At 43.8% G+C, this 21,412-nt stretch overlaps 1 long non-coding RNA gene across 1 annotated transcript in view; it reads left to right on the forward strand.

The window, feature by feature from the left end:
• Positions 1–17,266, forward strand: part of LOC141056735 (uncharacterized) — a 52,571-nt gene extending 35,305 nt beyond the window's left edge. Inside the window, exons 2-3 of the long non-coding RNA XR_012221916.1 lie at positions 11,129–11,384; positions 16,086–17,266. This is a non-coding gene — a long non-coding RNA (uncharacterized lncRNA). The remainder of the gene's footprint in view (positions 1–11,128; positions 11,385–16,085) is intronic.
• The last annotated feature ends 4,146 nt before the right edge of the window (positions 17,267–21,412 follow it).

Genomic DNA, 21,412 nt, shown 5'->3' on the forward strand with positions numbered 1-21,412 from the left:
TGCGTCTGACGCGCCAGGCGCGTAAGACAAAAAAACGCATGCGCACGAAAACGCAAGTATGTGCAAGACCATGCGCACGTCATGTTAAATATAGGTGCGCAGGGCGCATGCGCACGGGTGTGCACGATGCGCTGCGCACAAAAGCGCAAATGTGAAACCAGCCTAAGGGGTCGTGTAAACACTTCAGTAAAGGAACTTTTTTCCATGTATCGAATGGATTGAGTGAGGCATCTGTCAGCTTGATTTTCTCATCTTGATTCATAAGAACATACCGTAGATGATACGTTCGTGACAGACAGCCAAACCACATGATGCTCTGATCATAATGGTGGTAAATAGTTGTGATGATGATGGGCGCTTATGTTTTTAACACTTTTCCTTGCATTGCAGCTGTGTTGCACACAATGTTATATTATAATAAGGCAGTGGAGAGGGCTGGGTGACTGGACAGTGTCTCCCAATTTAATAGGCTTTGTTGCATGGTAAGGCTCAGTGAGATGTGCGCCATAGTGCTGTGGTAAGAAGTCATTCAGAGTTGTGCTGTGGGCACTTTGCAGAAATCCTGCAGATTTTCAGTACAGCTTTCTTCAATTGCAAATTGTGGAATCTGCAGCTATAGACACAAATCTGCATGTAACATTTGTGAATTGGATTAAACCCTTCCCAATATATGCAGTATGTACACATCATGGTTAGGAAGTACTTCCTGACCGATTAGGGGTGTGTGTATATATACGTTATGGAGATGGTCCGTGATATTGATCACATTTAGAAGGCAGGTAGAGGGAGGGGGCCTCCCTCTCCCCTGCAGTCATTGCCCCTGCATCGTATTGCGAGACCCCGATCGTTGCCATGGTGACCAGACGTATTCATGACTATATCTTGGTCACCAGGTTATGGCAAGCCCCTTTAAACCATGCTCAGCATGGTCTAGGGAGCTTGTTTCAGTCTTGAACTGACATGTATAAAACATTGCAAAGCTTTATACAGTACCATCAATCAGACTACTGAAATTGAATGTCCCATAGAGGGACTAAGTTAGAAAAAATTATAAAAATCTTTAAATTACAAAATAATAAAATTATATATTGTACCCATAAAGAAGTGTTTTTATGTAAAAAAAAAAAAAAGAAAACAAATATGTGCACTTTTATTTTTTATCTGAGTCTAGAACGACCCTAACAAAAACCCTTCACACTAGTTCAATGAACAACGTAAAAAACAATAAACTAGGCAAAAATTGCTTTTTATCATACCAAACAAAAAATTGAATAAATCACAAACAAATGTAAATAAAAATAAAGCTGAAAATGTTATCTTGTCCCGCAAAAAAAAAAACAAGCCGCCATGCAGCTCCATCCGCAAAAAAATGTCATAACTTTCAGAATAAAGCAATTCAAAAATAATTCTTTTCTTTCTATAAAATAGCTTTTGTGTAAAAGTGGCAAAAACCTAAATGATAAACGTGGGATCGCTGTAATTGTACTGACCCAAAGAATAAAGCTGCCCTATCAATTTTATCACACGCGGAATGGCATAAACCCACCGCCACACCAAAGAGGAAAATTCCTGAACCCTGATTTTTTGTTCATCCTGTCTCCCAAAAATCAGAATGAAAAGCGATCAAAAAATGTCATGTACCTTTTAAAATTGTCAACACTTCCTGCAAAAAAGCAAGCCCTCACATGAATCTTGTCAGCACAAATGAAAAAAATTATTGCTGTCAAATGACGATGCAAAAAAGCGTCTTTTAGTTTTGTGACAGCAGCCAAACGGGGAAAAAAAATTATATCTGGTATCGCTGTAATCACAGCGACCCAAAGTATAAACTCATTTAATCACTTATACTGCACAGGGAATTGTGTGTGTGTGTTAAAAAAAATTCTTGACCTGCTGTTGATATATTCATTCTGTCTCCCAAAGATCGCAGTAAAGCTTGGCTCAAATTTATCCTCACTCTGAGTTTACACTGGGGTTTCTACATTTAGCATCCACATGTTTGACATTTCTGTAGCGATGAGAGCTTGCTTAAGTTACGGGTGCATGACTTGGGCATAACTTACTGGGCACGGCAATGTATAGGTACCGCAATAGCAAATTTGCAATTTTCACTCGGCATTATCCACTGCTGCTTTGTTTCTGGAAAACACAAATGTAGTAAAATCATCACCGTACTTGTAGATAAATTCACAAATTGGTGTAATTTTCAAAATGAGTTCATTTGAGGAGGGGTTCTGCTCTTCTAACACATGGGAGCTATGTATATAGAGGCCACAAACTATTCTAGGAAAATCTGTGCTCCAGGAGGTGAATAGTGCGTGTCCATCCAGAATCTCGCCGTGTGGATAAGTAATGGAATATGTTTGATGCAACAACTCCATTCCTCTCTGAGTGTTCAGGTGCTAGATTTGTATGCGGTTTATAAAGTTAAAAAAAACTCCCAGAGGCTCACACAGGGAGAGCATGTGACTGTGTCTGTGTATGAGAGAAGCAGCCTGCTGTAGATGCTGCACAGACTCACAAATGATTTATTCCTGATCTATTAAGCTTACCACATATTATTCCTAAATAAAAAAGCTCTGTCACACGCCTGGAAAGTATCGTGAATAATCCGCTGCCAACAGGTTATGGGCCGAGAGTGACCCAGAAGCCCAGAGCAAAAGCAGCACAGAGCAGCAGAGATGATGTCCACTAGCAGCAACCCTGTCAAGTTCTCAGTGCCAAGCCTCACTAACCAGAACTACCAGTCCTGGAAATTCAAGGTGAAGATGCTGCTCATAAGAGAAGGTACATGGAAATATACTCAAGGACAAGTGCCTCATCCATTACCAGAAGATTGGCTTAAGAAGGATCAGAAAGCACGATCTCCCTCACCTGTAGATGATAATCAGATTATGCATATATGCAAGTGTGCAACTGCAGAGGAGATGTGGGATGAGTTACAGAAAGTGCATGAAAGATCAAATATCAGCAATAAGCTTTATTTCATAAGAAAGCTGTATCAGTCTAAGATATTTGATGGACAGAATGTGCAGGACTATATAAGAAACACCCTAGAGATTGTGGAGCATCTCAGGGGTACTGGAGAAGAAATTGAAAATTTTCATGTTGCTGCACTTCTATTAAGTAGTCTTCCAGAGAGATATGACACACTCGTGACTGCACTAGATGCATGGCCAGATGATGAGCTGACACTAGAGTAAAAACGCAGCATGTAAGCAGCAGTAATGAATCCAGAGCAGAAACAGCATTAAAAACACAGGATTTCCCTAAATATAAGAGCATTCTAAGAGAAACTCATGAATGCCTTGTCTGTAAAAAGCCTGGCCACGTTAAAGCAGACTGCAGAATTTGGAAAGCAAAAATGAGTCGGCTTAAAAAGCAGAACAGTCCTCAAAGCGTTAAAACAGCTGTAAAGGAAGACTATGCATCTCTTGAAGCTGCATTTAATGCCAGTACATGCACATCTGCAAAGCATACATGGCGTATAGATCTGGTGCAAGCAGTCATATGACTAATAAGAATTTCTTCACTGACCTTAATGAAAGCAAGTCAGAAAAGGTCATCTTGGCTAATGGTCACTACTTGACTTCCGAAGGGATAGGAGATGGCTACCTCCACTGTCCAGTTTCCTCAACACAAAGCAGAAAGATCCCAGTAAAGGTTGTTCTCTATGTTCCCAACCTTCAAATCAATCTTCTGTCCGTAAAGGATCTCACGCAAAAGGGGAATGTAGTTACTTTGAAAGAAAACAGCTGCATCATCTCAAAGAAGGGTCACACTCTTGCAGATGGAAAAATCCAAGATGAACTTTATCAGCTAAAATGCAAAGATAGAGTGTACAGTGCTAGACAAGATCTACATAAGAACTGTATCCATGTATGGCACAGATGTCTTGGGCACAGAGACCCAGAAGCAGTAAGGAACTAGCTCAACTTGCAAATGGTATTTAAATCAACCAGTGTAATCAAATGATGAAGTGCACTAGCTGTCTTAAAGGGAAAATGTCCAGAAAAGCCTTTCCTAAAATAAGCACCACTAGATCTGCACAGCCACTGGATCTGATACATACAGATGTAAGTGGTCCAATGAGTATTCAAACTCCTAGCATGGAGAGATTTTCTCACATTTATTGATGACTACTCCAGATATACAGTCACCTACTTCACAGTAAGGATGAAGTTCCGCAGAAACTTGAACAATATCTTGCTGTAGTGTTTAACAAATTTGGAAGAATGCCAAAAGCCCTGCGTGCAGAAAATGTAACCGAATATACATGTGGTAAGGTGCAAACCATTTTGAAAAAGGATGGAATTGTGTTCCAGACTACCATTCCATAAACCCAGAATAAAATGGCATTGCAGAGAGAAAGAACCGTACTCTCTGTGGAAGTATGTTTGATGCGAATCTAGCTACCACGTATTGGGGAGAAGCCATCATGACAGCTTGCTATCTTCAAAACAGAAGGCCAGGTAAAGCCACAAATAAATCTCCATATGAGCTATGGAACTGTGAGAAGCCTAAGGCCTGTTTCACACTTCCGTTTTTTCAAATCCGTCAAAATCCGTTGTTTTCCTTAAAAAAACAGATCCGCCATTTTTTGCAGGATCCTTTTTTTTGTCCCATAGACTTCCATTACGGTTACCGCGGATCCGTCAAAAAAACGGATCCGTTTTTTTAAAAACGGATCCGTTGGCATCCGTTTCCGTCAAAAAAACGGAAACGGATCCGTTTGGCGGACACAAAAACGGAAGTGTGAAACAGGCTTAACCTGAAGCACCTCAGGATATTTGGAATCAAAACGTTATGTATGTTCCCAAAGAAAAACATTTCAAGTGGGAATCACATGCAAGGCAGAGTCAGGGTGAGCTATAGCAAAACTCAAAAGGGATACAGAATCCTGCACCCAGGGACCAACACAATAACAATTAGCAGAGCTGTAGTGATTGATTGAAAACTCACTCAAATTCCATGAAGTTACACCAGTTATTCAACCTAAGAAGCAAGAATAAGAATCTCAATCACCAAATCCAGACACCGAAAAGGAAAACACTGAAGTGAGGATAAGCTCAGAAGCAACCAAGGAAGACCCAGAAGAACCAAGTCCACCTCCAGTCAGGAGATCAGAAAGGTCAAACTAAGGTATCCCAGCTAGATGCATTTCTTATATGGTCAGAACACTTCCTGAACCACAGCCACGGTCATGGTAAAAGATGCAAAAACTGCCTGTTCATGAGAAGCATAATTGGATAAATGCCGCTAATGAGGAGATGGAGTCCCTTCGCCAACTCCAGACATGGGAGCTTACTGACCTACCACAATGAAAGGGAAATTGCAGAGCTAGGTGAAATTCTCAACCAGCACTTTGAGACTAAGGACCTTGGAAATGTGACGTGTTATTTGGGAATACAAATTCAGAGGGGAAGATGGGAGCTTTCTTCTCAACCAAAGTTCTAAAAATTTCCGCAATACTAAACTAGTTTGGAATGTCAGAAGCCAAAGGTGCGTCAAAACCAATGGATCCTTTTTACTTAAAGTTGGAAGGTGAAGATCTGCTACCCAGCAATGAGAGTTAGACAATCAGTGGAGGCGCTTCTGTATATAGCAACCACAACTCGTCCAGATATCCCATCCACAACTGGAATTCTCTGCCAACGTGTAAGCAAGCCACAAACAGACTGGAATGCAATTAAGAGAATTCTTCAGTTTCTTAAAGAAACTCAAAGGCTATATCTTAATGATAACTGCATCAGGAGATCTCTCTCTCAGAGGTTATGTGGATGCAGATTGGGCTGGAGATTCAAGTGATCAGAAATCAATAAGTGGTTACTTGTTCAAGTTAGGAGAAAATTCAATTTCTGGGTCCAGAAGAAAGCAAGTGTCAGAGGCTACTTTCACACTTGCTTTTTTTTGCAGCGCGTTTTTCCCGCAAAAAAACGCATGGAAAAAATGCATACGAATGCTGCGGTTTTTTTCAAGCATTTTTATGTGCATGCATGAGAAAACGCAGCGTTTTTATGCGTTTGTATGCGTTTTTAGTGTGTTTTTACCGCGTTTGCGTTTTTTTCCAACATTTTTTGGCCTCACACTAACCCAAACCATGACTTTACTAACCCTAACCCTTAACCAAACCATACCCTAACCCTTAACCAAACCATACTAACCCTAAACCAAACCATACTAACCCTAAACCATACTAACCCTAAACCCCCTTAACTAACCCTAACTCTAACTCAAACCCCTAATTTCCATTGTCTAACCAATGGTCAACAAAAAAACGCATGCGCAAAAAAACGCATACATGAGCATGCCAATGCGCACCCATTGACTTACAATGGGTGTCTTGCTATAAAAAAAATGCACATGCGTTTTTTTGAGGCAAGTCGGACGCCCAAAAAATGCAACAGGATGCATTTTGTGCGCCCGAGCGCACACCACAAAAAAACGCATGCGCGTAAAAACGCATACAAACGCATGTGTATGCGCACATAAGCACATCCCATGCAAAATATAGGAAAAAAAAGCGCATGCGTCTTTTAGCGCTAAAATACAGCGCAAAAAAACGCAAGTGTGAAACCAGCCTCAGTCATATATTATGCTTCTGTAGAAGATAATGTGTCTGCTGCTTATGCAAGTCAAGAAGTAATTTGGTTGAAACAACTTTTGGAAGATTTCGGCAAGCCATTAGCTCAACTGTTATCTATGAGGACAGCCAAGGATGCATTAAACTTGCCATCAGTGACAAGATTAGTGCAAGGACTAAGCACATTGATGTTAAGCATCACCACTTATGAGACTTAGTGGAATGTGGTGTACTTGAGTTTGTTTATTACGAGTCTGACAAGATGACAGTTGATGGTATGACAAAGCCATTATCAAGAGCCAAGTTTGTCAACTTCAGAACCGAAATGGGACTTACAGGATAAGTTGAGTGGGGGTGTTGGAATATGCTTGGTGGAACAACTTCATTCCTGTCTGAGTGTTGAGTTGCTAGATTTGTATGCTGTTCATAAAGTTAAAAAAAACTCCCAGAGGCTCACACAGGGAGAGCATGTGACTGTAGTTCCCTGACGAACAGGAAGAGCGTTCCTCGAAACGCATTGGAAATTGTGCCCTCCGTGCACCTGTCCGCCTAGCTTGGTGGCGTCACTCAACAGTCCCGCTCCCCTCTCCCTTGCCGTGTCCTCAGCGTGCTTCCGGCCGGAGCACGCAAGACTTTTGGCGGCTTGCAGCAGTATCCAGCACAGCGCTTATCCTCCCGCTGCACCACGCCACACAGCGGTCACAAGCACCGAGGACCTGCATGCTCTATCACCAACGGCAAGTGGAAATACAATCCCACAACACTGGATACCCACATCATCCTATCAATGATCTACACTAAATAGGCCTGATCACCTACCAGCAGTAAGTACATCTATTTATACATAATTTTTGGTAATAATTCCTGAAAATTCTATAGTGGGTTAGCGTGGTGATTATCATTATTTTTGACTGTATTTTCTGTTTATCTGTGTAAGAGAGAAACAGCCTGCTGTAGATGATGCACAGATACACAAATGATTTATTCCTGATCTATTAAGCTAATCATCTATTGTTCCTGAATAAAAAAGCTCTCACACGCCTGGAGAGTATCCTGAATAATCCGCTGCCAACAATAAGCAGTACTGTACAGCCACATATGGGGTATTTTCACATTTTAGCAGAAATTGTGGCAAGTTTTAATACAATTTTTACCCATTTCTCCTTGTGAAAATGTAAAATCTGGAGCTAAAACTACATTTTTGTAGTAAAAACCTAATTGTATTTTCTTCACTGCCCAATAGAATTCTGTAAAACACTTGTGGTGTCAATATGGCTACTGCACCCTTAAAAGAATTCATTAAGAGGTTTAGTTTGTAAAATGGGGTCACTTATGGGGAAGGCCTGCTGTGCTGGTACCTCAGGAGCTCTCCTAGAGGGTCATGGCACCGGCGAACCATAACATAAAAATCTGCACTAAATTAAGTTGTTTCGTCCCTTCCCTTCTGAGTTTTACACAGTACCTCAAATGTAGTTCCAAAATACATGTAGTGCATGGGTGTACTCAGGAATAATTTCACAACAGAGATCTAGTTTTCCTATTAGCCCTTATAAAAATGTAAAGTTTGTGGCTAAAAACATTTTAGAGCTAAAAATGTAAATTATTCATTCTTAATCACCCAATGGTATAAATTACTGAGGCAGATGTCGTGTCAACATGATCATTGCACGCCTAGACTAATTCATTGTGTAGTTTGTAAAATGACGTCACTTATGGGGGATTTCTTCAGATCTGGCATCTCAAGGACTCTGTCAATGTGACATGGCACACTCAAACCATTTCAGCAAAATAGAAGCTCCAATACGGCGCTTCTTCCCTTTTGATCTTTGTACTGTGCCTCAAAAGTCATTTTCGAGCCCATATGAGGTATCCTGTGTACACAGGAAAAATTGCACAACAGATTGTATGCTACACTTTGCTACTGTTACCAATTGTGAGCATGAAAAATGTGGGGCAAAACCAACATTTTTGCAGGAATTTTTTTTTTTCATAGTTCAACGTTATAATTTAAACTTCTGTGAAGCACCCAGGGGTTCAAAGTGCTCACCACATGCCTAGATAAACTCCTTGATGGGTCTAGTTTCCAAAATGACATCACTTGTAGGGCGTTTCCTCTGTTTAGACACATCAGGGGCTCGACAAATGGTGTCTGCCAAATCCCAGCAAATTCAAAATGTCAAATGGCACTCCTTGCCTTCCAAGCCCTGCCATCTGCCCAAACAGTAGTTTTCCTCCACATATGGGGTATCTGCATACTCAGGAGCACTTGCATAACAAGTTGTATGATGCATTTTCTCTGTCACCCATGTGAATATGCAAACTTTGGGGCTTAAAAAATCTTTTGTGAGAAAAATGTGACTTTTAGTTTCACGGGTCTAATAAACTTCTGTGAAGGACCTGGGGGTTCAAGGTGCTTGCCACGCATCTAGTTTGATCAATCATAGTGTGCTGACATAGTCCCATTAAAGATTTTGCTTGCCATCTTGCATAATTCTTATACTGTGTGAACCTGACCTTGTACTTGTATTAGTCTCCTTGTCCATTTCTAAATGCAATGCCCAGGTCTAATCTACAGTCTAGAGGTCAGTTTGAGTTTTCCTGTGTACTGGCTGAGTTCACAGACTGAATGAAGGTCAGTCTTAGCTGCCTTTTTATGTATTGCCAGGGAATGCTGTCACTTCTGACTTAAATCTGACGCAGGTTGCTTATATCCTTAATCCTTTTTAATTATTAATTTTACCAATGCTAGGGTTGGCAGATTGCACTAAATAAAATTAACTAATAAAGTGCAATTGCAATGTTAACCTGCTGCTAGTGTGAGCAGGTTGCTGGATGCAGTAATGGACAGTAGGCAGAGCAAGGGTTAATGTTTAGTTTACTTGTACATGGAGAAGGGGTAAACAGGGGTATAGCAAATATTGGCCCAAAGGCTGTACAGGGTGAGATAACAATTGTAATAAGTAAGTTAACCCTTAATGAATGGTTACTTTATCAGTCCGACGACTTCCTGACGGCAGAGTCCTAGGTTCAAACGGTGGCGCCAATTCAGTTGGCGCTTGATGAATCCAGTGTCATCCTGGAGGCGTTGATGATTTGGTTCCCGGCAGTGACTGTGAGTCCATGACATCATCTACGGGGTCCTGGGTCCAGGATTCGTTGTGTGCAGTGGAATGCAGTCTTCAACACTGCCGGAGCTCAATGTAGCCCGACAGATGTATGTGGGTGAGAAGAGGCACAGTTCAACATGAGTCACCTGGTCCTCCTTAAGCAACACGCGTGGTACTTAATATTCCGGAGCTTTTGGCACTTTCAACTGTGGGGCCAACGGGCACTTGACACGTCTCTGGTCACAGTATCTGTACGCGGATACAGGGACCCGATAGCGAGGACCTGCTCTGTCACGGCGCTCAGAGGATGGAGCACCAAGCTTTCCCTGCTGCGTGCTGCATTTTCCTGCCAAGTCTTCCCGCTTTTTCTTGCGCTCTGACTTTTTTAGCTTAGCCATGCCTTCTGTTGAGTGAAAAGGTTGGTCCAGGTTTCTAAAATTTCCCCCAGACAACAAAGGTGACAGCGCCAACAGTTCCGAACTCGGAGCAAGAGAGGTACCCCCAGTCCAGTTCTTCTTACACTAGTGTGAACAAATGGATAAACTAGCGAAGACACTGTTAAAACCATACAGAGCAAATGGAACGCAGAGTACCAAGCTTGGCTAACCACTGAGCGGCACTGAAAAATAAGTGTGCAATACCCTGTTAAAACCGTGGGGAATAAGAACATGAGTTAAGCTTGCCCCGCAACTTACCCATGCTAACCGCACATGTGGCCAAGACAGGTGCTAAGCCAAGCAAAAAAGCAAAACCTACAGTACCTATGTGAAGCTGACCAGTGCTAACCACACAAAAGCATACAGACAGAGCGGTAGAGTATTCACCCACACACCCAAACACAAATGACGCTAGCATGACTGCGTGTGCCGCTGGAAGCTTTTTATGCGCTAGGCTCCACCCCAAACACTCACACCCAGTTAGACGGGGCTTCGTTCGTGGGCCAATCCAGAGCTGTCACATCACCAGAGCAGTTAGCGTCCGAGCACCAATGAGAAGGCGCCACATCATGGACATGCTCAGTAATATGATTTCTGGACTTAGACTCCGGAGGGTAGGGCTGCCTCTGTATACCACTGGTTACCATATACTTGACTGGAGACCCAGCAGTAACCAAGCATGCAGCACGCTCCCAACACGATGCTGGAGCTGACGTCTGTGCTGAGCAGAAATCTGAGTGGCTGGACCCGAATGAGAGACTGCAGAGGCAGATGAGGCTTGGGATCTATGCCGTGCAGTGGCAGGATCCCGACGCCTAACAACTAATTCTTCTAATTTCTCTGGGACTCAACCAAAATACCACACAGGACCTGTCTATATTTCACTATTGGATAATATGATAACAAACATGCCCCTAGGGTATCTAGGTATTTAACTCCATTTAATTTTTGAAGCTGAATAAATTGTGTCTTGCAATAAGTATGTAATTTTTTTTTTTCAGTGTTTGAAACTGTAAGAAAAATGTTTTCTTAAAAGAGAACTGAAGAGTGAGACTGTCTGCAGATATGTCCAACAATTGTCAGAAGACCGTCTGAGAATCTCTTCTCCACATTGGAGAGTTGCCACATTACATACCCGTATGCTTGATGGTGGATTAATGAGTCTTCAACTCTTCTTAAGCAAAGTATCTCTTTGTGAGATTGTAATCTAGTAACCACTACTCTCTTCCCCCTATTTGCGACCAGCAAAAATATAAGGTAAATAAATTGAACAAAAGTTGACTTCACAATAAAATTTTGGAATGTTATCAACAAGTCAGCAACCAGACTCAATATAGAGAAGGTAGAGATGGTTTATTACAATTTCTGCCTTTTTGACTGTAGTCTAAGCTGCACTGAATGAGGACCAAGCATACAGTATAGGAAATGCTGAAAGTGCTTCCTCCTCCTGTCCTAGACATAATTTTGTCTTGGTGATAAATTTGAAATTGTTTACCTGTACATAAAAATGTTACATACCAATTTAGTAATAAGGGTTAACGTACAGGAAAGTGTATGTACAAATTAAGGTAATTTTTAGTTGGGCCAACTTTTTAGGTGTCCGAGTTCTATTTCTTTTCTTAATGGTGGTGGTGGTGGTGGCGGTGGTGTATCGTCCTCCCGGCCCCTCCCATCAGTTCCTGGATCATTTTGCCACTTGGCTTCCACATTTTCTCTCCTGTGACATCCCTACCCTCATCATGGGAGATTTCAACATCCCCATTGCTCTTCCCCTCTCATCTGCTACTCACCTTTTATCTCTAACCTCCTCATTTGGCCTTTCGCAGCTTACTAATTTTCCAACGCATGAAGACAGTAACTCCCTCGACTTGGTCTTCTCTCGGCTTTGTGCAGTGGATGATTTTGCAAACTCCCCTCTCCCGCTCTCTGACCACAATCTTCTTTCATTCTCTATCAAGATCTGCCAGGCTGCTCAGGTCACCCCCACTGTCCAGACTTATAGAAACATACAGGCCATTAACACCCAGAAACTTATGAAGAACTTACAGTCTTCATTGGCCCCTATCTCCTCCCTCTCATGTCCTGATTCTGCATTGAAGCATTACAATGAAACACTTCAAAGTGCCCTGGATGAATTTGCACCCCCTATAAATAGAACACCACAACGCAGACGGCGACAACCCTGGCACACGGTGCAAACACGTTTACTGCAGCGGTGCTCCAGGTGCGCCGAACGTCTGTGGAGAAAATCCAATCTACACGAAGATTTCATCCATTTTAAGTTTATGCTTAGAACATACAACACTGCCCTTCACCTCTCCAAACAAACCTATTTCAACACCCTCATCACCTCACTGTCCAATAACCCGAAACGTCTCTTTGACACTTTTAATTCTCTACTCAATCCAAGAGTACAGGCCCCAACCACGGAGCTCCGAGCTGACGATCTGGCCAATTACTTCAAAGAAAAAATTGACCAGATTCGACAGGAAATTATCTCCCAATCACCTCATACCATGCACTGTCCTCCCTCCCCCACTGCATCTAGCTCACTCTCTGATTTTGAACCAGTCACAGAAGAAGAAGTAAGCAGGCTCCTTGCATCTTCTCGCCCAACTACTTGCACCAGTGACCTATTTCCGTCACATCTCCTCCAGTCCCTTTCCCCTGCTGTCACCCCTCACCTAACTAAAATATTTAACCTCTCTCTCTCTTCTGGTATTTTTCCCTCCTCATTTAAGCATGCCATCATACATCCACTACTTAAAAAACCATCCCTCGACCAAAACTGTGCCGCTAACTATAGACCTGTCTCTAATCTTCCCTTCATCTCTAAACTCCTGGAACGCCAGGTCCACTCCCGTCTTATCCGCTATCTCTCAGAAAACTCTGTTCTCGACCCTCTCCAATCCAGTTTCCGCTCTTTACACTCCACTGAAACTGCCCTCACTAAAGTCTCTAATGATCTGCTAACAGCTAAATCAAATGGTCATTACTCCATGCTAATTCTCTTGGATCTCTCTGCAGCATTCGACACTGTGGATCATCAGCTCCTCCTCACTATGCTCCGTTCCATTGGCCTCAAGGACACCGTTCTCTCCTTGTTCTCCTCCTATCTCTCCGACCGCTCCTTTACTGTATCTTTTGCCGGTTCCTCCTCCTCTCACCTTCCCCTTACTGTTGGGGTCCCCCAAGGATCAGTTCTAGGCCCCCTCCTCTTCTCCTTGTACACTGCCCCTATTGGTCAAACAATCAGTAGATTTGGTTTCCAGTACCATCTCTATGCTGATGACACCCAATTATATGCTTCTTCTCCTGACATCATGCCAGCCTTCCTAGAAAACACCGGCGATTGTCTAAACGCTGTGTCTAATATCATGTCCTCACTATATCTGAAACTGAACCTGTCAAAGACTGAACTCCTGGTGTTTCCTCACTCTACTAATGTACCTATACCCGACATTGCTATTTCTGTGGGTGGTTCCACTATTACTCCCCAGCAACAGACCCGCTGTCTTGGGGTCATACTTGATTCTGAGCTTTCCTTTGCCCCCCACATTCGATCACTGGCTCGCTCTTGTCATCTGCACCTCAAAAACATTTCTAGAATTCGACCTTTTCTTACTTTTGACTCTGCAAAAACTCTTACTGTTTCTGTTATTCATTCTCGTCTCGACTATTGTAACTCTCTTCTAATCGGTCTCCCTCTTATCAAACTCTCCCCTCTCCAATCTGACTTGAATGCTGCAGCCAGGATCATATTCCTCACCAATCGTTACACCGATGCCTCTACCTTGTACCAGTCATTACACTGGCTACCCATCCACTCCAGAATTCAGTATAAACTTATTACCCTCACCCACAAAGCCCTCCATGGCTCAGCACCACCCTACATCTCCTCCCTTGTTTCAGTATACCACCCTACCCGCGCCCTCCGTTCTGCTGATGACCTGAGGTTAGCATCCTCAATAGTCAGAACCTCCCACTCCCGTCTCCAAGACTTTACACGTGCCGCGCCAATTCTTTGGAATGCACTTCCCAGGTCAATACGATTAGTCCCCAATCCCCACAATTTTAAGCGTGCCCTGAAAATGCATTTATTCAGACTGGCCTATCGCCTCAACACATTAACCTAATCTATCCCTGTGTGGCACAGCCAAAAGTTTTACCATAACCAGATTTCCCGCATCATGTTCCCACATGCTTTATGCATCCATTAGCCCTCTGTGTTTGTACTATTACACACTTAACATTATGGCTGGTCCATACAATCAGGGCAACTGTTACCACCCACTTTTCGTGTCTACCTCTTTCCTCATAGACTGTAAGCTTGCGAGCAGGGCCCTCTTTCCTCTTGGTATTTGTTATAATCTATGTGATTATTGTTATGCTGTAATGTCTATTGTCTGTACAAATCCCCTCTGTAATGTAAAGTGCTGCGGAATATGTCGGTGCTATAAAAATAAAATGTATTATTATTATTGGCTAAATTATTTGTTCCTCTTCACATAGTCATTGCATTAAAAGGAAGCTCAATGCAAATGAGTCTGCACCAATTTTTTTTTTTCTCCAAACTCGATGATAAATCTTTTAGCTTCATCCAGTAGGGGCTGAAAGAATGTAAATGTGTAGCCTGAATTCCTAGTATATGTAAGGCATGGAGAGGCGTAAAGAAAAGTGTCTGACTTAAAGGGGTTGTCCGGTCTAAAATGACATGTCTGCAGTTATTCTCTATTGCAGGGTCCTCAAACTTTTTACACGGAAGGGCCAGTTCACGGTCCTCAGACCATTGGAGGGCCAGAATATAGTTTAAAAAACACTATGAACAAATTCCTATGCACACTGCACATATCTTATTTTGAAGTAAAATAACAAAACAGGAACAAATACAATATTTAAAATGAAGAAAAAGTAAAGTTAAATCAACAAACTTACCGGTATTTCAATGGTAACTATAGGCCTGCTTTTGGCTAATGAGATGGTCATTGTCCGGTTTCATATTTGTCACTGCTAGTCGTAACAAGTGAAGCAATTGTTCTATCTTGATATCATGTTTTCCTAGGGATTCCAAATTGCTGCTAGTAAAATACCAATAAATATACAGTGCTACAAAAACAATATACCAGCTTAAAATTGCCCACACAGACATACAGACTGCACTTCCCATCAATGCAGTCTGATCAGTGCCCACCAATGCAGCCTTGCCAGTCCATATCCTTTCAGCCTCACCAGAGCCCATATTGGTGGAACTCTGCTTTTACCTCCGGCTCAAACTGGTGTGATGCGAGAGTCCCAAATAGGCAGTTACATTTCTCCAATAGGTAGCATAGGTCCCCAATTGGCATGATATCCCTTGGATACCCGATGTGTACGTTAGTTACCAGCGAGTTACAGGTGCCGCCGCCTCCTCACGCTGGGGCCAGGAGCCCGCGGAGTGTGTACCTTAAGTTTGCCGCCGCACGCTGGGGACCAGGAGGCAGCAAGACGTCGCCAGGAGAGGCCGGGGATGCAGGCGCGCCCTCTGCTAGTGGAGGACTGGAACAGCAGGCACACTTGTCCGCTGCTCCCGGGCTCGCTCCTCACCTCGGCATCGGCGTGCTGATCGCTGGTGAAGCTGTCTGTGTGACAGCTCACCAGCAATCACATAGCGACTTACCAGCGAACCTGACACATTGATATCGTTGTCGGGATCGCTGATAAGTCGCGATGTGTGACTCCAGCTTAAGTCAGTTGAAACTTGGCATTTTAGACCAAACAACCCCTTTAATGAGTTGCACTGAATACACTATGCCACATGAATTATTTTGAGGATTTTGCCACATTTTTTGCAATGCTTTTGAGTAAAGGAAATTGGTGCATTCTATAATTTATTATGTTTCTGTTTTGGGTGAGCAAATAACATTTTGAATGCTGACTAGTTGAAAAATGGTTTCATTGTGATTTTATCTTATGTTGCAGGTTTATTTTACCTAGAACATTCTATCTTCAGAGAACCACATGGATTTAACATATAAAGAGTTATTTGATGATGCCTGTTGGCCACCAATGATTATCTGGGAGAGAATTAACCATGCATATACATCTGATTTGCCCCCGAAGAACTGGGGGCTTCTAAAAGAGGACTGTGGCTTCCAATGTTGGGATTTTAATTCTCACAATGAAAGTGTTACTGTGGTTTGGGACTATGATTGTTCCTACTGGAGGTTGAAGTCTCCGTTTGGACCATGTTTATATTTTATCGGACCTCTCTTTATTGACAAATCAGATAAAGGTTTATCTGTACCTCCAATACTTACTGTCACAATTTCAGATACTGATGTCTTAAAGCCTGCCCAAGAGATAAAAGTGGAAAAACAAATGAGGAGAGTTGTGAATTATGTTATTAATTGAACTATCTAGAAAGCATTTGAAATGTGCAATATTGTGGGCATATTTTTCATTATAATATACCTGTCACTGTTTTTGTGGTTTATGGTCTTCCACAAACAAAAATTAGATTAATTGGCTACTTTAAGTGTTTATTTTTTCATTTGTCATCTTTTTTCCTATGATGTTAAACCGAAAGAAACTGGAATGTAAGTTGATATACAATGCAACGTGTAGTTCACGGTCACACTGGCCACTAAACAGAGAGAGCCTAAGATAAAAACAAAACTAGCAAATAACCTGCAGTAAGTAAATAAATAGCAATATTGCATGAAAATAACATGGGGTACTTGATTAACATTGTTTTCATTAAAGAGAAAAAAAATTAAAGGCCATCCCACCACGCCACGGTGACCCTACTCGAGACAGTCTTTAACTTCTTACTTTAAAACTTTACCATATGTTAAATGATGTAAATATGAATAAGGGCCAAGCAGACTAATAATCATATTTGATTAAACTTCAGTCTGTACATAATTAAGAAAATGATTAGAGCACTAAAGGTGCAATTTTTTTTTTTTTTTAGGGGAGGCTTTATCCTCTACAAGCCGATGTGCTTAGTTCATATTGACAGCTTGGTTTGTCACACTCCCTTTAAATTTGTACTATTTCTCATTTTTTTTTAATATTTATATGATGTAACTGTTCGAATATGACAATCTAATAAACATTAAATAGTTTTCATTAAAAATGTTGAGCCATTTTGCTTGTAACAGTAGAGTTTGTGACTCCTTATGTCTTTTCTTCTCAATTTTGTTTAGCTGATTTTAACCACTATAACCCCTTTGTTTTCATTTTTTTGCTCCCCTTCTTCCCAGAGCCATAACTTTTTTTTTTTTAACTTGTTATTTGCGGGACAAGTTGTACTTTTGAACGACGCCATTGGTTTTAACATATTGTGTACTGGAAAACGGGAAATAATTCCAAGTGCGGTGAAATTGCAAAAAAAAAAAAAAATGCAATTCCACAGTGTTTCGGGTTACCATGTTCACTAAATGCTAAAACATGATTCTCCAGGTCATTACGTGTTCATAGACTCCAAACATGTCTAGGTTTCGTTATTTAAATGGTGTAGATATGATTTTTTGATCGCCCATAATTGCATTTTATTGCAATGTAGCGGTGACCAAAAAAAGTACTTCTGACATTTTGACTTTTCTCTCGTTGTGCTGTATATATTGACTGGACTATACCAAATATGTGTATATTTGATTTTTTTTTTTTAATTTTTGAATGGGGCAAAAAGGGGGGGGGTGATTTGAACTTTTATATATTTTTTTTTAAATTTTTGCATGCTTCAATAGTCTCCATTGGAGACTAGAAGCTGCAGTTATTAGATTGCCTCTGCTACACACAGGCGATGATCAGATCGCCTGTATGTACTGTAGCAGAAATGCTCACTTGCTATGAGCTCCGACCATTGGTCAGAGCTCATGGCAATCTGGCTATGACAACCATAGAGATCTGCTGGAGACCTCTAGTTGTCATGACAACCCATCAGTGACCCACGATCACGTGACTGGATGATCGATGGGCAGGATTTCCGGTGCCCTTTTGATAAGCGTCAGTTAAATGCCGCTGTCAAACAGGTTAACAGCCGCGGGTTCAAAACAGCTGATATGTGCCGGGAAAGATGTGGGCTTAGCGCCATAGCCCACATCAAACGGAAGGATTCCAACACACTCATACTATTACGCCCAACATAGGAAAGGGGTTAAAATTATACTCAACTAAACAAACACTGTGGGGGGGGGGTGCAAATTATCATAAATTAGGATTATCTAAATTAATAAGGCCAGGGTCACAAACTAATTTTGATGGGTGCTACACCCGGTCCCGATTCTGGCCCTGCATCTGGTTCTGGCACTGCCCCCAATTCTGGTCCCTCACCTGCTCCTGTACCTCTCAGAGTCCCTGTCAGGATCCTCGCTCTCTGTCTGGTCCTCGGCGTCCTGCTGCTGCGTCTCTCTCCCGCCCACTTCCTGGCACACTGCCAGCAGGCCTCCAGTCTCTTAAAGGGACAGTGTGCATTTTTGAAAATATCAGTTAACCAATGGCAGCGCACTGATTACTATTTCTGGCCACTCCGACATAGGGGGAGTGCTGGAGAAACGTGTATCTACTCTTGCTAATTCTGGTTCTGTCCCTGCTCTGTCTGCGATGTTATAGCATTCCGTTTGGCACTCTGCTTATACTGTTTTTTTCCACAGAATATCAGTGAACTGTTGTTCGACAATCCTAGACGACATCTCTACCTATACACTCAAGTGCCATCCCGTTCCGCCACTCGCCATCCGAACCCGTGGACAATGCTAAAGTTGCTGGAGCCAGCTTCCTTCTGTCTACCCAGAACCTGTATATCCTCGCCAGAGCCAGCTTCATCTCATATACCTCATGTCCGCCTGTCAGCTCCACCATATCTCTAATATCTGTTTACCCGTTTGTCCCGCTGGGACAGCTGCCACATGTCCAGGGTCTAACTAGAGGTAGCACCTGTGTCCCCCAGGTATTCCCCTCTGGTCCTGATCGAGGGATCTTACTACGGATACCTGGGGCTCACTAGTTATGCCCCCTTTAAAGCCCCCGGATCGTGGTCTCGAGGTTCCACTCAAAAAATAAAAAACGAATGTGAACTTCATCGCCTGTGCCTCCGCTTCTGTTCGTTACAATGGGTATGGCCACAATAGGGATGTAGGGAAGGTGACCTGACGGACGGACGGACTAGTCAGAGTGAAGAAAGAAAGGTTTGCACAGTGTAGGTAGGAGACAGTGATTACAGTGGGGAAACAACTAGAAAAGTGTAGTGGACGTGCAGTACCTTGGGATGACCATTAGATGGCAGGGTGGAGTGTGAGCAAAGGACTTTACAGCAGCTTAGGGCTTTAGAAACCGTTGGTCATGGGGGGCGTGGTGACAGTTAGTGACAGTTTCAAGGAACCGGGGAAGTTATAAATACTGAGGGAGGGTTCCAGAAGGTTCCAGTCCCCAGGGGGAGCCCAGGTGACAGGAGGACTTCGCCAGTCTGTGTGCCCTGAGGAGAATCCGACCAAGGGGACTGAGGAGAGGAAACGTCAGGGGGTGGTCCTGACAGAAAGATACCGCAGAAGAGACGAGGCAGTGAGTGCCATATACCGTATTTGACACGACGACTGACCAGTGAAAGCGCTGTTGGTTATTGGGCCTAGGGCGGCCACAGTGGCGGACCTGTCAGGAGCGTCGAACAAGTGAAGGAGGGACAGTACGCATATGTACGTCCCTATTGTAAAAGTACGGTGTGTAAACGGCTCTGGAAACGGAGGGCCGATAAGTGAAGAAACGTGCGGTGTGCTGCGTAGGCCGTCAGGCGGACGGCAAGTAATGAAATAAACTTGGACCTGTTGCACCCAGAATCTGCCTCATCGTGTCTCTGTTATCATCTCTGCGCGGTACAAAAGTAGGACCACCCCCCCCAGCTCGGCACCCCACCACCGACCCTACATTTGGCGTAGTCGGCAGGATCGCCGCCGCTAATACGCTATCTTCTGCGGCAGGCCTGCAACTGAAGGACTGAGGAAAACTTGGACTGCTCTATTTCGGATTATAAACACCTGTGGACTAAAAATTACTGACCTGTGGATTACAAATTGGGACGCTGTGTCGGATCTGTGTTGCTTGCAGAGGATCCAAGGCAGTAGCTGATTCTGCCCAAGATGGCGGTATTACTTCAGCGCAGAGGAGAGGTCCGGGTGTTTGCAGTTGTTCAGAATGGACTGGGACCCCCTCCAACGTACCCCAAAAGGAAGCAGTATATGCCCGGAGACCGACGTTTCCATATATTGGACCCTGGCAGATGGATGGAAAGGTCTGCCAACGCCCCACCCAGCAGGAGGAGTGGCACAGAAGAAAAACTTGGCTGCGGCTGTCTGACGCCATTCGAGTGCTGCCCAACGGACGGTATGAGATGCTGCGGGTGTCGGGGCATCGGCCGCCTAGAGTGGCAATGGCGGCGAGAGATGGAGCTGCACCAGAAGTCATCTTCAGATTTACGGGCAGGCAGCGGGATGCTGAGCCGGGGAGCGGAGCCTGAGGGGAGTCAGCGAGAACGGCTGCCACCAATACCAGCAGAGGACTTCTCAGCGGAGCCCCCGAGTCCGGAGGGAAGGCCCGCAGGACAGTGGAGCAAGGAACGGAGGCTGCGGGGGAAACTGCGTGATGATGGAACGGAGGCCGCAGCGCCAGGGAAGGTGAGAGTACCCCCGGCCCTACCAGTGCCTCCGCAAGCGGCCCCCACCATTCTGCTGCAGCACGCGGCCCCCTGCGCACCGGAAGGCCTAGTTACCACGGGCCCCGTGGTGTATGCAGAGCTGAGCGAGGTCCCCGCTCATGTCCCCGAACTACCCCGCCCGGAGTCACCAGTGCAGAGCTCACCCAAAGAAGATGCTGCTGCGCTTTCCCTGCTAATAGCAGCTGCATTGTTGAAATCGGCCGTTACTCCGACTCCGTTGGAAGTAGTGGATGCGGCCTGTCCTGAGGCCGCGGTTATGCCGCTGCTGGAGTCGGCTGCGACCGATTTAGCGGGCCCTGTGATTCCAGCCCCCGAGGACCCGGTTCTCCCCATTTGCCACCTGACCCCAGCGGCTGCTGGGCCGCAGAAATCTTCGGCCGTTTCTGTCTTGCGGTCTTTTTCAGCGGAGTCCCGCCCACCGGACTCCAGGGCCCGTGCTGTTCCCTCCGTGTGGGAAGCGGAGGTGATCAGGAAGAAAAAGGCCCGGGAGCAGGAAGTGTGGAACCTGCTCCACACTCAAGGAGAGGCCGTCATGGAAAAGAAGAGGACTTGAATGGACACCCTCAGTATCCCCGTGGAGCCCTCACCTCTGTCC

The sequence above is a fragment of the Dendrobates tinctorius genome, unplaced genomic scaffold (genome assembly GCF_039654945.1).
Source record: "Dendrobates tinctorius isolate UK_male_01 unplaced genomic scaffold, ASM3965494v1 ptg000199l, whole genome shotgun sequence".
Classification (NCBI taxonomy): Eukaryota; Metazoa; Chordata; class Amphibia; order Anura; family Dendrobatidae; genus Dendrobates; species Dendrobates tinctorius.